The sequence below is a fragment of the Uranotaenia lowii genome, chromosome 3, assembly GCF_029784155.1.
Source record: "Uranotaenia lowii strain MFRU-FL chromosome 3, ASM2978415v1, whole genome shotgun sequence".
Lineage (NCBI taxonomy): Eukaryota > Metazoa > Arthropoda > Insecta > Diptera > Culicidae > Uranotaenia > Uranotaenia lowii.
In genome coordinates, this window is record NC_073693.1 from 201,251,111 (window position 1) to 201,265,036 (window position 13,926).

At 35.3% G+C, this 13,926-nt stretch overlaps 1 protein-coding gene across 1 annotated transcript in view; it reads left to right on the forward strand.

Annotated features, from left to right (window-relative positions):
• The window catches only part of LOC129758233 (serine proteinase stubble), a 617,997-nt gene that overhangs the window by 17,184 nt on the left and 586,887 nt on the right, over positions 1-13,926 (forward strand). Inside the window, exon 2 of the mRNA XM_055755703.1 lies at positions 7,936-8,609. The gene's annotated coding sequence lies outside the window, so the exon portion shown is untranslated. The remainder of the gene's footprint in view (positions 1-7,935; positions 8,610-13,926) is intronic.

The following is a 13,926-nucleotide window of genomic DNA, read 5'->3' on the forward strand; positions in this document are numbered from 1 at the left end:
GGAATCAAGTATCCCCAGGGATCATGTATCCTCATTCTCCCCTACTGTTTTTTGTATTGTAGTAGAAGTTTTAATTTGACAAATTGAATATTTCTGCCTTCAAGCTTGACACTACTGTACTGAACAATTTACACTGGTCTATTTTACAAAAAAACTCCAAATATGCAATAAGGTTTTCTACAAAAACTTAAAACGGTATCTGAACTCTTAATAAAAAGGAAATCTTAGTTATTTTAAGGTATTTTCTAAAGTAATTCCAGAAAAAAAATATGGGCCTTATATAAAAAAAATCATTAAACTATGCATTATGTGATAATGAGATCTAATTAACAGGTGAGTAGACGCGACGAATATGCTACTCCTCTTACTAACCCAAAGTTAGTAAAAATTCTCGCGCACAATCAAAACTTTAAAATCTGTTAAAAACCCAAAACATCTTATGAGAAACGAAAAGGATGAAATAATTAAGATTTAATTTTGATTTGGGGGTCATCAATTTTGAGCTTACCATGTCAATCATTTCTTAATATCTTAAACTATATGTTACAAAAGACAAATTTTTGAAAAATTCTCATATTGAATTAAAGTTTATCAGCGGTACTTTTTATACGTTTTTTTCTTATTGACTTTCTTCAGTGAGTGAACAAACTTTTTTAAATTTACGTAACGTTTCGGGCTACTTTTCTTCACCCATCATCAGACGTAAAAAATAAAGCATTTTATTCTTTTCGGCTTCTTGTCGGTTTGTTCACTTGTAGAGTAAACAAACCGACAAGCAGCCGAACAGAATAAAATTGTGCTGCTTTAATTTTTACGTCTGATGATGGGTGAAGAAAAGTAACCCGAAACGTTACGTAAATTTAAAAAAGTTGTTTCATTCACCGAAAAAAGTCAATAAGAAAAAACCGTATAAATTCTCATATTATTTTCCCAGGTTTGGATTCAGAACGCTTACTTACTAAAGATGTTTAGATATTCGGTGAAACGAATATCGGCCGAATGTTCAGTTGAAAATAGCGTCGAATTTTCAAGAAAAAAAGAAAACAAAATCGATTATTTCAATTTTCTTCAGTTTCACCCGTTTAAAAATGCCCCTCATGTTTTGAGTCGATTTTTTTTCAACTAGATGTGTAATGCAGGAGATCTTAAACGCATACTATTTGATTTCTGAATTACTGAGTTATAGTGATCTACAAAGGTAAGTTTTGAGTCCAACATAATGCCTAGATCTCTTATCTTATTGGTTCTCTCCACAGGCTCATTTGTAACAATTTCATATGACGGATATTTTTTCCTTGTGAATACAATATTTGAATATTTTTTCACGTTTATTTCAAGAAGACTTTTACTGCACCATTTGTAAAATATATTTATTTCATTATGAAACACCCTGAAATCTTCTTCGTGATTGACTTTCATATGAAGTTTCATATCGTCTGCATATATAAGTACGTTTAGCAGATTCAGTAAATAAGTAATGTCATTGACGAATAAAATAAATAATAAGAGACCGAGATGGGAGCGACGACTCAATCCATTTCATGAGAATCGTTAGGTATACTTAACTCAAAATTGATAATTTTGGCACTGTTTTTGAGTCGGTCATTCTCAACTAGATGAATAATGCATAAGATCTCCTTGAAGTATGGGCCTCTCATCCATCCAAGATTTCAAAAGTTCAATTTAATTCAGCGCGCTCCATTGAAAGATCGGATCATTTTCAAAAATGTCACAACTGACGGAATGTACATTAGAACACTTGTCATACAACAACAAAACATTAATTCCAGTAAAATCTGAAACAACAAATATCGAAACAGGTGCTGAATTTAACATTCAAAAGAATTGTTAAAAATAACAATGATCCTAAACCTTAAGCGTATCATACTTTCTACCACACATATTCACAAAACCAAGCAATTTTGGTAAATTTTTGAAAAATTCGGAAAAAATGAACAAATCTGTACAAATCCAGGCATTATTCCAAATCGTACAAGAGGAAAGTGAAAGAAAATTTACTTGGAGTTCAAATTTTTCATCGAATCACATCAGCAGCGTTCCATTTGTTTATGAAGATGAAAAAAAATTGATTTAAATTTTTAAAAATCGATTTTGAACACAGAAACTAAAACTTTTTTGAAAGAAATTTGAGTTTTTCATTTGATTTAGCAAAAAGCGTGAACAAACCTGGCAAAATTTCCATTTTTATTGAGTTTACGGGTAAGCTAGGATATATCTAAAAAATCTGGAATAAGTATAAAAGCATAAAGCGCATATTTCAGCATATTTCAGCATTCTCTAGCATGATCTACATTGAAACACACCAGAAATGATAAGCCTTCAGTTTATGTATTTAACAAGTCTGCTATTGTATAAATTTTTAAATTTTAATACGTCTCTACCTATAATAGGCTTCAGGAATGAATTCATCAATTATATTTTTACTAGTTTTGAGTTGAGCAAAGCTTCTAAATTAAAAACAAAGATTCTATCAAAGTGGTTCCATGGTAATGCATTATCAAAAAGAATAATATCAACAAAAAAGTTACTCAGCAGTCTCAGAGCTTCTTTACGTTAAAGTTGAAAAATAGAAACAAACTTTGTTGAAATTAACTATACAATGAATTTAAAAATTTGGAAAAGATTTACTAACGAATTTGTGCCCAAGTTCGTAAAAAAAATGCAAAATTAGCTATGTAGATATACACAAGAAAACTACTTTATTTTTTTAATTTCTTAAAGATTTGAACCTGATTATAAACAACCCGACTAGTAATATTGCAGTATTTGAAAATGTCGATAAACAATTTATTATTGCAATAAGGAGTGTATTCAAAAAATGCTTCACTTTATTTTGTAAATCATATTTGGATGCATACATGGAATAGAAATTTTCAGTGAAGATACCTAGTAAATAGTAATGTAATATTTACATGTACAAAAGTGGTCTTTGAGGTACCGTCCAATATAGAAGCTGATCAACGTTTTTGGGCAGGATCGAGAAAAATCTAAGAAGATCCCAGTAGGAAATCCAGACACAACTGGTAATCTACTATTTGACCAATGTTCATATGGTAAATCGTCCAAGGAGTTCTTGAGTATCTAACAGTGAGTCAGTCAGTGTTCAATAATCAACAGCACTCTACTTTCTCACCAATCACATCAGGGGTACCTCAAGGTTCTATTCTGGGTCCGATTCTCTTTACGATGTATATAAATGATTTACCAAATGTTCTAAAACATTGCAAAATTCACATTTTCGCAGATGACGTTCAATTATATTTCGAATGTTCTAATCTAAGTGAAGAAACTATCAATGTGCGATTAAATTTGGACTTGCAACATATTTTTGCTTGGTCTATGCGAAATGCCCTTCGTTTAAATGCTAGTAAAACACAAGCCTTGATATTGAACGGCAGTAATTTATCGAATATATCACTATCAATAAATAATACTCCCATCCAATCTGTACCCCAAGCTACCAGTTTAGGCTTCAAAATACAGTCAAATTTTAATTGGGATGCTCATGTTATGCAGCAATGTGGTAAAGTTTATGCTTCTCTAAAATCACTTAATTTAAAAGCTAATTTTCTTAGCACAGAATTGAAATTAAAACTTTTCAAAAGCCTAATTTTTCCGCATTTTATATCTTGCGATTTCTTACTTTTTCAAATTTCTCAAAACGCTTGAACAGGCTCCGGGTAGCACTCAATTCCTGTGTTAGATTTGTTTATGATATTAACCGTTACGATCACGTGTCACACCTACAAACCCGCCTAATCGGTAGCTCGTTTGAAAATTTTCCTAAAGTAAGATGTTGTTTATTTCTGTTCAAGTTAATTCATACTAAAGAGCCACAGTATTTATATAACAAATTAATCAAATTAAGAAGTACTAGGTTTATTAAATTTCTATTACCACGTCATCGGACTATATTGTATGGTCACAGCTTTTTTGTAAGGGGTGTAACCTACTGGAACTCTCTACCTAATTCACTCACTTTAGAAAAATCGAAAACATCCTTCAAAAATAAATTGATTGAGCACTTTAATTTAAGTTCGTAAATTTCACTTTTCATATTTTTTTTCTTTTCATTAAAAAATTTATTATTACCACACGTCATGAAGACATCAGAATCACACTTAGTTCTACAAAAAAACAAAATGTAACAATTAAAAAGAATTTCATTCTTACGTTACTGAATAAAGTCAAATAAATAAATAAATAAATAAATAAAATTTGAATAAAATAAAAGATGATTGAATCCAAGAAGGTAAGGAATTTACACTGCATGTTCCTACTAGCTGAGGTCAGGAATTTATCAAGCGCAGGTAGAGGATTTATCAAGCGCTTTCCAAAAATTTTAATCGGAAGGGGGATGAAAAACAAAAAAATTGAACTTTGTTAAGCTAAACCCTTTACTTCTCACGAGGTTTTTCACGTTTTAAAAATAGAAATATTGATTTACAAAGGAAGTTCTAGAACAAAAGATGCATAATTTTAGGCTACTTCAATGATCCAGTTGATAATTTTGGGTTTTGAGGTGGATCAGATATGCTCCATTGGGAAGATAACAACACATAGGGTGCAAATGAAAAACAAGAAACAATTGCAAAATACATGGAATTTCATCACCTCATTGATCACAAACTAAAACGATCCTATTTTGTAAAATATTTCTTTGGTATACTCATCCCTCAGAAGTCCAATAATGTAATTTCTTGAAATTTTTATTTTTGGCTTGATCAATGGCCGCCATGATAGTTTGCGCTAGAAAAACAAAACATGCTGTTTTTCGGAAAAAATAACGAATTTTTACAAATATTTTGAGACATATGGTCATTTAGCGGATGAAATAACTATCCTGAAGCGAACATTGTTTTTGACGGGATGATTTTCCTGAGTATTGATGAGATTGATGAGGAAGATGCAAAAGAGCAAAAGTAGGTACGTTTTGTTCCCAGTGTATCACCAGTGATCCACTTTACTTATTCGAAAATTTATATGTTTTGGTTGGAATCTAAGTAAACCATCATTTGATTCTGCTTGCTTGGGCAATCTTCTGCACGTCAGTATTTTTATTTGTGGATAATTATGAAAACTCGTCAAGTTGATTGATTTAAACTCGAAAAAAATCCGACTTTTGTGCAGCTTTTGCTCTGCCGAACGAAAACTAGTGAATCGATTCTCTTCAAATTTTGTGCAATTATTCTTCACTTATACCTACACATTCGGTGAGAAAATGGTGTTGATCCAAAGCGCCCAGTTAAAATGCAAGCTGTGCAAAGTTGTGGATCACCTGTGCTACCATGGGAAGGAAAGGGTTAAAGCTTTAAAACTAGGACCGGACTTCATTTCGGCAAGGAAAAAAAGCTGCCCACCGGTAAAATAAGCGAAATACGGTGGTCAAATCGTGCGCAAAATATTCGTACCGGTAGCGAGAAAATGTTTTGAAAAAATTAGTAATGGCCAGAAGATGCACTTTTTAGCCGGCACTTGGCAGGTTTTCAGGTAGAAAATTATTACATAGATGTCCCGTAGATAAACAAGGAAAAACAAAATTCAAAAGAGGTTCTGTGGAAGCTGCAAATCAGTCTGTGTTACATCACAAATGACGCAATGAATGGATAAATGTGTAGCTGTCACATGCGACCATTTTTCATGCAAAGAACTTCCATAAGTCTCACAAAGTTGATATTCTGTTTTAATGGGATCTGGAATTGTGCCATTACTCGAAAACTGTGGTGAAGTTATAAAAAGTCAAATATGTTGTTTTTTTTGCTGAAGGAGGCAATCTGATGAATTTACCATAGCCTCGATTAAATTCTAAGTTTTTAGATATCTTGAAGATTAAACTTCAAGAAAACAATAAACGTAATCAACAAAAGTCTTGGTCTGGAAAAGTTGGTTCATAGTATGCATTACATAAGGCCACAAAATTTATATTTGCATTTGAAAGAACTTCAGAGCTGATTTAAACTATTTTTTTTCTAGCAGCTTTTGTTTTCGAGTTAACTTTGTAAAACAGGTAAAAATTTATTTGTTTAATTTGTGCACTTTTTTGGAAAAGCTGTTGAAGATTATAATTCAATGATATACTTTACCGAAGATCGCGAGGAATTTTTTCTCCAGAGTAAAAAGTTAGCAAGTTTTCCTTTTGTTAATGCATCCCAATTCTGCAAAATACAGTATTTTTTTAAATTTTCAAAAGGTTTTAACCCAAATTGAACCCAAAATATCTCTTGAACCATAAATCCAATCGTGTTGCAGCCTTCAACAAAGTTCTTGAATGAATGGTCCAAAAAGTTAAGTCATTTAATTCTCCATTTGAACACTTAAACATTACATTAAACTGCAACCTTTAAAATAATTCACCTGTAGTTTTCAAAACCTGTAATTTAAAATTGTTTTCCTTGAAAGTTAACGAAGTTTCATTTATTATTACAGCAAATGTCCTGTAAAAAACTTGTACACTAAAAATTAAATGTCACGTAATCATGTTTTCGACCTGTAAAATTAAGGTAAATGTCCTGCTCCTTTTTGTTACAGAACATTTGCGTCATTTTACAGGAAATAATTTCTGCTGTGTAGAGCAAAGGCGGGACCAATTCATGGGAGCTTTTCATCAACATGCCCTCTAGCCTGAAATTTCAACACCTATCAAGCTTTCTCCTATTGGCGCACTTATGCCTGTCTATCCACCTTTCTTTCAAATTTCTATAAAATAAATTCTCTCTAGTTTTCATTCCGCCGCACATGCCGTTACAATTATAATCATACAAAATTACGGCGATTAAAATCATATAACAAAAAACCAAGTGTTGCATTTTTTCGAATACATTTCTTACTTTACCATTTCATCATTCGAGTAGAAATTGTAAGTATTTTTTGGAGTATTTCATCATATGAATAAAAAAAAACCCATAAACGTGACCTTTTTATATTTAACAATACAATAATCTAAGAAATCCATTTGCCGATACTGGAATAAAATAACATTATTTTAATAATAAAAAGGTTTTAAGTAATAAATTGTTTCTATTTAAAAAATCTTGGTGTTTTTTAAACAAAAACATACATTTAGGATCGCTGTGAAACTTAAGAAACTGAAGTTTCACTGAAGAGATCTTGATTTTCCTCAACAGTTAGCGTACATCTCTCGAGGATATGATTCAAGCATCTTACAAATGCTGAAACCATCAACCCACAGAAAAAAATATTATGAATGCCATGACTGAAATTCGATCTCATGAACATTGGCGTAGATAACTTGAACTCTAACCACTACACAAAAGCCGCTGTAGTTCATCGTTCAATGAATTTTAGTTTAAAATCATTTATTTAAACTGTCGCTTTAGTTTTTGATCCATATTTACATTTAGATTTTATCTTATCTTTATACAATTGAATTATGCATATTATGTAGGTGATTTGTCAAAATTGGTTTTAAAACCTGATTAATCATAGTTGAATTATCAATCTCATTGGTTTGAATTCTGACACAAGCGTTTTGTATGTTTCTCTTTAAATTTGAAATATTTTTACACGATGAGAAGCTATGCATTTTTACTGAACCTGAGTTTGAAAAATTGACAAAAAGTTAAAGCCAAAAAGCTAAAGCCAAAAAGCTACAGGTGCCACAGCGTTGGGACTGTTTCCTTAATAACATTTTACAATTTATGTTTGTGTATTCGTTCGACAATTAAGCATCGAATTTTTTAAAGTTTTTTTTTCATGAGACTATTAACATAGTATATTTATCTTGGAATGGCAGGTTCTCAAAAAACGTTCAGAAAGAAAAGTAATAAAATTCCTTCGCTTATTTCAAAAATGAAGTGGACAGTGATTTCTCATAACCCTATGATTGTTTTTTTCCATACTATCACCATTTAAACACGCTTTTCCTAATATTTGCTTTTCTTTTCTCCTTTGCAGCTCAAACGATTCGTGGAAATATTTAACCGGATGTTTTATCGTCACAGTGAGCCATTTTCTCATTGTGCTTAAAATTGTGTGTTAAAAGACAGCCTATAAATCGAAGACTAACCCAAATAGCTTTCCTCCTGGTCCATCAACATCACTGGGACCTAACAAAACAGAAAAGATAAAAAATAAACCGTAAACAAACTTTGACCAGTCCGTGTCAGTTTTTGTTTTTGCTGTTGTTGTTGGTTTACCGCCGTGCTCAACCGTGTATTAATTTGAAAAGTGCTACAAGGTGTTCGACAGCGATATTCAATTATCGGAACCATCAAAACCCCCAAGGCGGTCACTACTTTCTAGCGGAAGTTTTCTGACTGAAATTTCTCGACTCTCGGCTGAAAAACCCAGATACGGATAGTGCGGAAATTTGCGTGCAGAAGAATTTCGTCACCGATTCATTCATTGAAGTCTTTCGTTGAAGAAAAGTGGCTGTTGTTGAAGTGTGTCTACTGCTTAGACAAGAGACTTGGTTTGCAAAACTGCCTTGTGATTGTTTTGTAGCTACCAGACTTCGTTGAGCAGCAGCCTCTTTTTGGACCGAAACGGTTCCCGGAGAAGAGAATCAATAGTGTAGAACCGATCGATTCGAGCAGCAGCAGCACAGAAACAACGGACAACTAATTAAGGTAATATTCCAGTCAGTTTTTTTCTCTTTTTCTCCTCACATTCATACATATCTCTTTGATGTGTGTCTGGTATGAGGACTGTGATGGGATGGAAAGAGTAAAGATGGTGATTTTCATTTACGGTTTTATTTCGCTCTGCGGCCCGTGATCTGGAAAAGCTATAATACGCTTCTGAGAAGAACGTTGCGTGGAATAGAAATGGCTGGCCACCTGGCGAGAGCGCGAGGGGGAGTTTCAGCTTTAGCTAGCCCCAGCTATTGGGAGATCAGCCATACCGTTCAAGAAACGCGCGCGCTCGATTTTATGGCCCACAAAAGGCGGCGATCAGCGTTTATCGACGATTTTTTTTTTCTCTCTTTCAGGAACGAATCGCTATGATGTGCGAGTGCGCATGAATCAATAAGAAGATTGGTTCGGCTCGTTCAATCTGTTAGATTGATTTAGATACGCCTGGGTTCGGGGGCTTATGCTGGTGGGTTTTTTTTATCTTTCTCATTTGAGTTTGATATCGCGTTCCCGATTTTACTTTCATCTAATTGGAGTTCATTGTCCCCGGCTGGAGGGCTAGCGATGAGAACAATTCAGAAAAAGGTAGAATCTCATTGGTTGATAAACAGATGTTAAACATATGTTCGGTGCTTTAAAATGTTCTTGGATTAATGGATAAGTAGCAGAATAACACAAACCAATTGAATTCTTAGTTTTGAAATCAAAACAATGATTAAAAATAAACCGGAATCAAAATAAGCTCTGACATAGGGTTTTTTTTGTGTACTCTCGAGCATCTTGGCGTGTTAGAGCTTGAAAGGTTCAAGTGCAGAAATTTAAAGAAAAAAGAGAGTTGTATGTATAGGAATTTATTTAGCAGCACAAAATATTCAAGAAAACCCAAAAAACTACATTCTCAGAAATTTTTTTTGCGTTTTTTTCATACAAAATTTCGAACTAAAACCCGGGGCCCCAAATTAGTGAATTCTGTGAAAAAACATTGAAAACACAGATATGATGAAATTTTGCTAGAATGATGTAAAATTATAGATTTTCTTGGGTTTTGGCAACGTGGTTGTATCAATCTTTGGGTTTTTAGTCAAACTCAAAAAGAAAATACGTTTATAGTAAGTTCAAACAAATTGGTTAAACACTGAATACCGTCAACTGGGGCAACATGCAACACTTTTCAACTTCAATGGCTTCTAAAAACTCACGTTTACAGATAATCATACCCTTTATGCATCAAACATGTAAAGGTAAATGGGACATCAAATTGACTTTGTCAGAAAAATTATTGGTTTCTTCAGTTATTTGATTTTTTTTAAAACATGCCATTTCCACTATATTTAGAAAAAGGGGTAACTTGCAACAAACTTTTTTTTTAAGAAAAAATCTAACAAAAACGTATGTATGATGCCATAAAGGCCACTTCGCTTAAAAACACAAATTTCAATAATTTCTGGTTCTTTTAAAACTATTTTTTTCTGAATTTAAGGATACATTTAGGGGTAAAAAATACTACAAAAAATTCTGCTAGCTGAAATCATAAAAATAAACGTTTGGATAAGTGAAATTTCAATGTTGACAAATACTTACTTAACTTAACTTAATGATCCCGCGCCGATCCTCCGGTGCATAGGGCCGTGGTAAAAGACCTCCACTGTTGACGATCCGGAGCCAGCGTCTTCACCTGGTCCCAGTCAAGATTCTCGTCGACAGTTCGGATTTCAGCGGCTAGGCTTCGCCGCCACGAGTTTCTGGGTCTGCCTCTTCTTCGATGACCTTCTGGATTCCAATCTAGCGCCTCTCTGCAAATCTCGTTTTCATTTTTTCGCAGCGTGTGCCCAATCCATCTCCACTTACGTACCCGAATCTCGATTTCTAGCGCCCTTTGATGACACCGGCGATGTAGTTCCTCATTCGAGATCCAGTTGCCAGGCCACCAAGCGCGGATGATATTCCGCAGGCAGCGGTTTACAAATAATTGCAGTTTTCGCGTCGTCACCGCATATGTGCACCAAGTTTCGCACCCGTACAGCAATACGGATTTGACGTTTGAGTTGAAGATTCGGATTTTTGTTCGTAGAGAGATCTGACGTGACCGCCAGATGTTTCGGAGACTCGCAAACGCAAATCGGGCCTTTCTGATTCGGGTTTCGATGTCTTTCCTGGTACCACCATCAGGCGTTATCTGGCTACCAAGATACTGGAAGCACTCCACTTTCTCAACTTGTTACCCAGCTACCATGAGATTGGAGGGATTTCCTGTGTTGATCTTCATTGACTTGGTCTTTCCGACATTGACTTTGAGACCTGCTGCCTTGGAGCTTTCGGTGAGGTCGTCGAGTTTGCTCTGCATATCCGGTTGCGTTTGGGCGAGCAAAACAATATCGTCAGCCAAGTCAAGGTCGTTCAGATGCTCCATTGTTGAAGGATTCCACGGCAATCCTCGGTTCGGTGCACAGTCGATCGATCCAGTCAGAATCTCATCCATTACGATTAGAAAAAGTAGCGATGATAAAATACATCCTTGTCTCACTCCAGCAGTTACCGGGATTGGTTCGGACAAGACACCGTCGTGCAAGACCTTGCACGAAAATGCCTCGTATTGTGCTTCGATGAGATGGACTAGTTTCTCTGGGGTCCCTCGTCGCCTTAGAGCCGCCCAGATGTTTTCATGGTAAAGTCGGTCGAATGCTTTTTCGAAATCAACGAAAACCAGCAGAAGAGAGTCCTGGAATTCGTTGATTTGTTCCAGTATTATTCGTAGCGTTGTGATGTGGTCCACACATGATCGTCCGGATCGGAATCCAGCTTGTTGCCGTCGGAGTGTAGCGTCAATTTTCTCCTGGATCCTGTTCAGGATCACTTTGCAGAGTACTTTGAGGGTTGTACAGATCAACGTTATGCCTCGCCAGTTACCGCACTCTGTCAGGTCTCTTTTCTTCGGGACCTTTACGAGGATACCCTGCATCCAGTCGGCCGGGAATGTTGCAGTATCCCAGATGTCAGCGAAAAGACGGTGCAACATTTGTGCTGACAGGGCAGGGTCGGCTTTCAGCATTTCAGCAGGGATGCAATCGATCCCAGGTGCTTTGTTGGATTTCATGTTTTTGATTGCCGCTTCTATTTCAGCCAGCGAGGGCGCTTCCGAGTTGACGCCATTTATGCGACTTACTGTTGGCGCTTCAAGCTGCGGGTTCTGTTGGCCATCGCTATTCGTGACTCGGAAGAGTTGTTCGAAGTGCTCAGTCCATCGTTTGAGATGATCTGTTCGATCGGTCAATAACTGACCTGCTCGGTCTTTCAGCGGTATTCCTGCATTAGTCCTTGCACCACTGAGGCGGCGAGAAATGTCATAAAGTAATCGGATATCTCCATTGACGGCGGCTCTTTCTCCCTCTTCGGCTAGGGAGTTTGTCCAGGCTCTCTTGTCTCGTCTACAAGCTCGTTTAACTGCCTTTTCCAGCTCCGCATATCGTAAGCGGGCGGCTGCTTTGGCTGACCCGGTACATGCCTGCTCAATTCCGACTTTCGCCTTTCTCCGATCATCGACCATCCTCCAAGTTTCATCCGACATCCATTCACTCCTTCTTCCACAAACTTTACCGAGAGTACCATGGCTCGTCGTGATAAAGGCATTCTTGATTCCACACCACTGTTCTTCGACTGTTCCGTCTGTCGGCAGCTCCGAGGCTCGGGATTCTAGCTGTTCAACGTATGCCCTTTTCACCTCTGGATTCTCCAACCGGCGGACGTCGTATCGACACCCGACTTGTTCACTCAATTATTTAAACGGCACCAACAAAAAAAATCAAAGATTTTGTAACAAACGGCTACAACCTCTGCATCCTAGCAAAACAATTTTGGTGCGGATGTGGGGAAAAGGGAAATGATCAGGAAACACTTTTGACAAGTGTAAACATCTTATTTTCGAAACCTATTTCCCTATGCTTCTAGTGTTTACTATAAAAATCTTTTTTTTAAATGAAAAATCCAAAAAGAATGTGATTGGCACTGTTATGAAACTAATAAGGAATAATGCAATGATTTTTGTTTTAAAAATAAATAGGTGCTTGATTTTTTCATGAGTTATTAAATTTGCTGTTTTTTTAGTTCGTTGACGTGTAACTAACATATGCCTCATTTAGAATAAAACAATTGTAAGATTTAAAATTCAGCTAAATGCCATCTATCCAGAAATCTCCATGCCGAGTGTTTGGAGAAAAGGTAGTGTAACATGGAAATCACCCTGACAGGTAATAAAGTCGCATGAGATTTCTTCACTTAATCTCCTGAGCTCTCTGCTGAAACTTCTATTCTTCTGAAGAGGTCATATTCAAATTTATCAGAGGTTTAAATTTACATATTTTTTGCATCTGATTCTTTTACTTTAGGTCAGAAAAGTAATAACCTTTCGATATATTGAGACTTGGTTTGATTGTATCAAATTCAATACTTTTTGATAAAATTTGTTCATAAAATTCTATAGCTTCTTCAAACACAGTAGGCAAAATAATGAGAACTTCGGAAAAATAATCAATGTTAAGTAATTTTTTTGTGTTTCGATTATAGTCGTTTTACCATCTTTATGGCATTTGCGACTTTATCAACGTTGCAGTTGGCGGATCGTTATTGAAAAACTTATCCAGTACAACTGTGTTCGATGTTTGCTCTTGGGCTCAAACTCGCGGACATCGGCTCAGGAGACAACAGACTTGCCAACTGAGCTATATCACAAGCCCTAACAAGTAATTTTTTGTTCATTTGATTTTCTTCCTAAATACTGTACGAAAATAATAAAAAGTCTTAAAATTTGTGTTTGAATACCCTGATTTTATGAAAAAAAAAATCTAAAAGCCTATTCTTTATTCATTTAATATATGAAGAAAATCATTTTATTTGTTGGTTTTAAGTAAATATGAACTTTCAGTTATTTCTGGGACTAGGTTTTCTTTTTTGAAAACAATACAGAAAAATAAAACTATTTTAATATGTTATATGTTATCACTTATTGATTTTTCTCGGTGAGTAAAACAACTTTTTGTTATTTTTACGTAACGTTTCGGGTTACTTCTCTTCACCCATCATCAGACGTCTAAAAATATTTTTTATTAGAAATTTTGAACTTTTTAAATTAAATTACATTTCTTAAAATTACAAGACATTCTTCACTTCACTTACAAAAACAGTAAAACAGCATAAGTTTGCTCCACTCAGCTGCTTGTCGGTTTGTTTACTGTCTCTCCTCTCAGCTTCGCTATGAGACCGTTGTAGGTAGCTAATTTTCCGATATCGGTTTGTTGATTCGCTGTCCGCTCCTTTC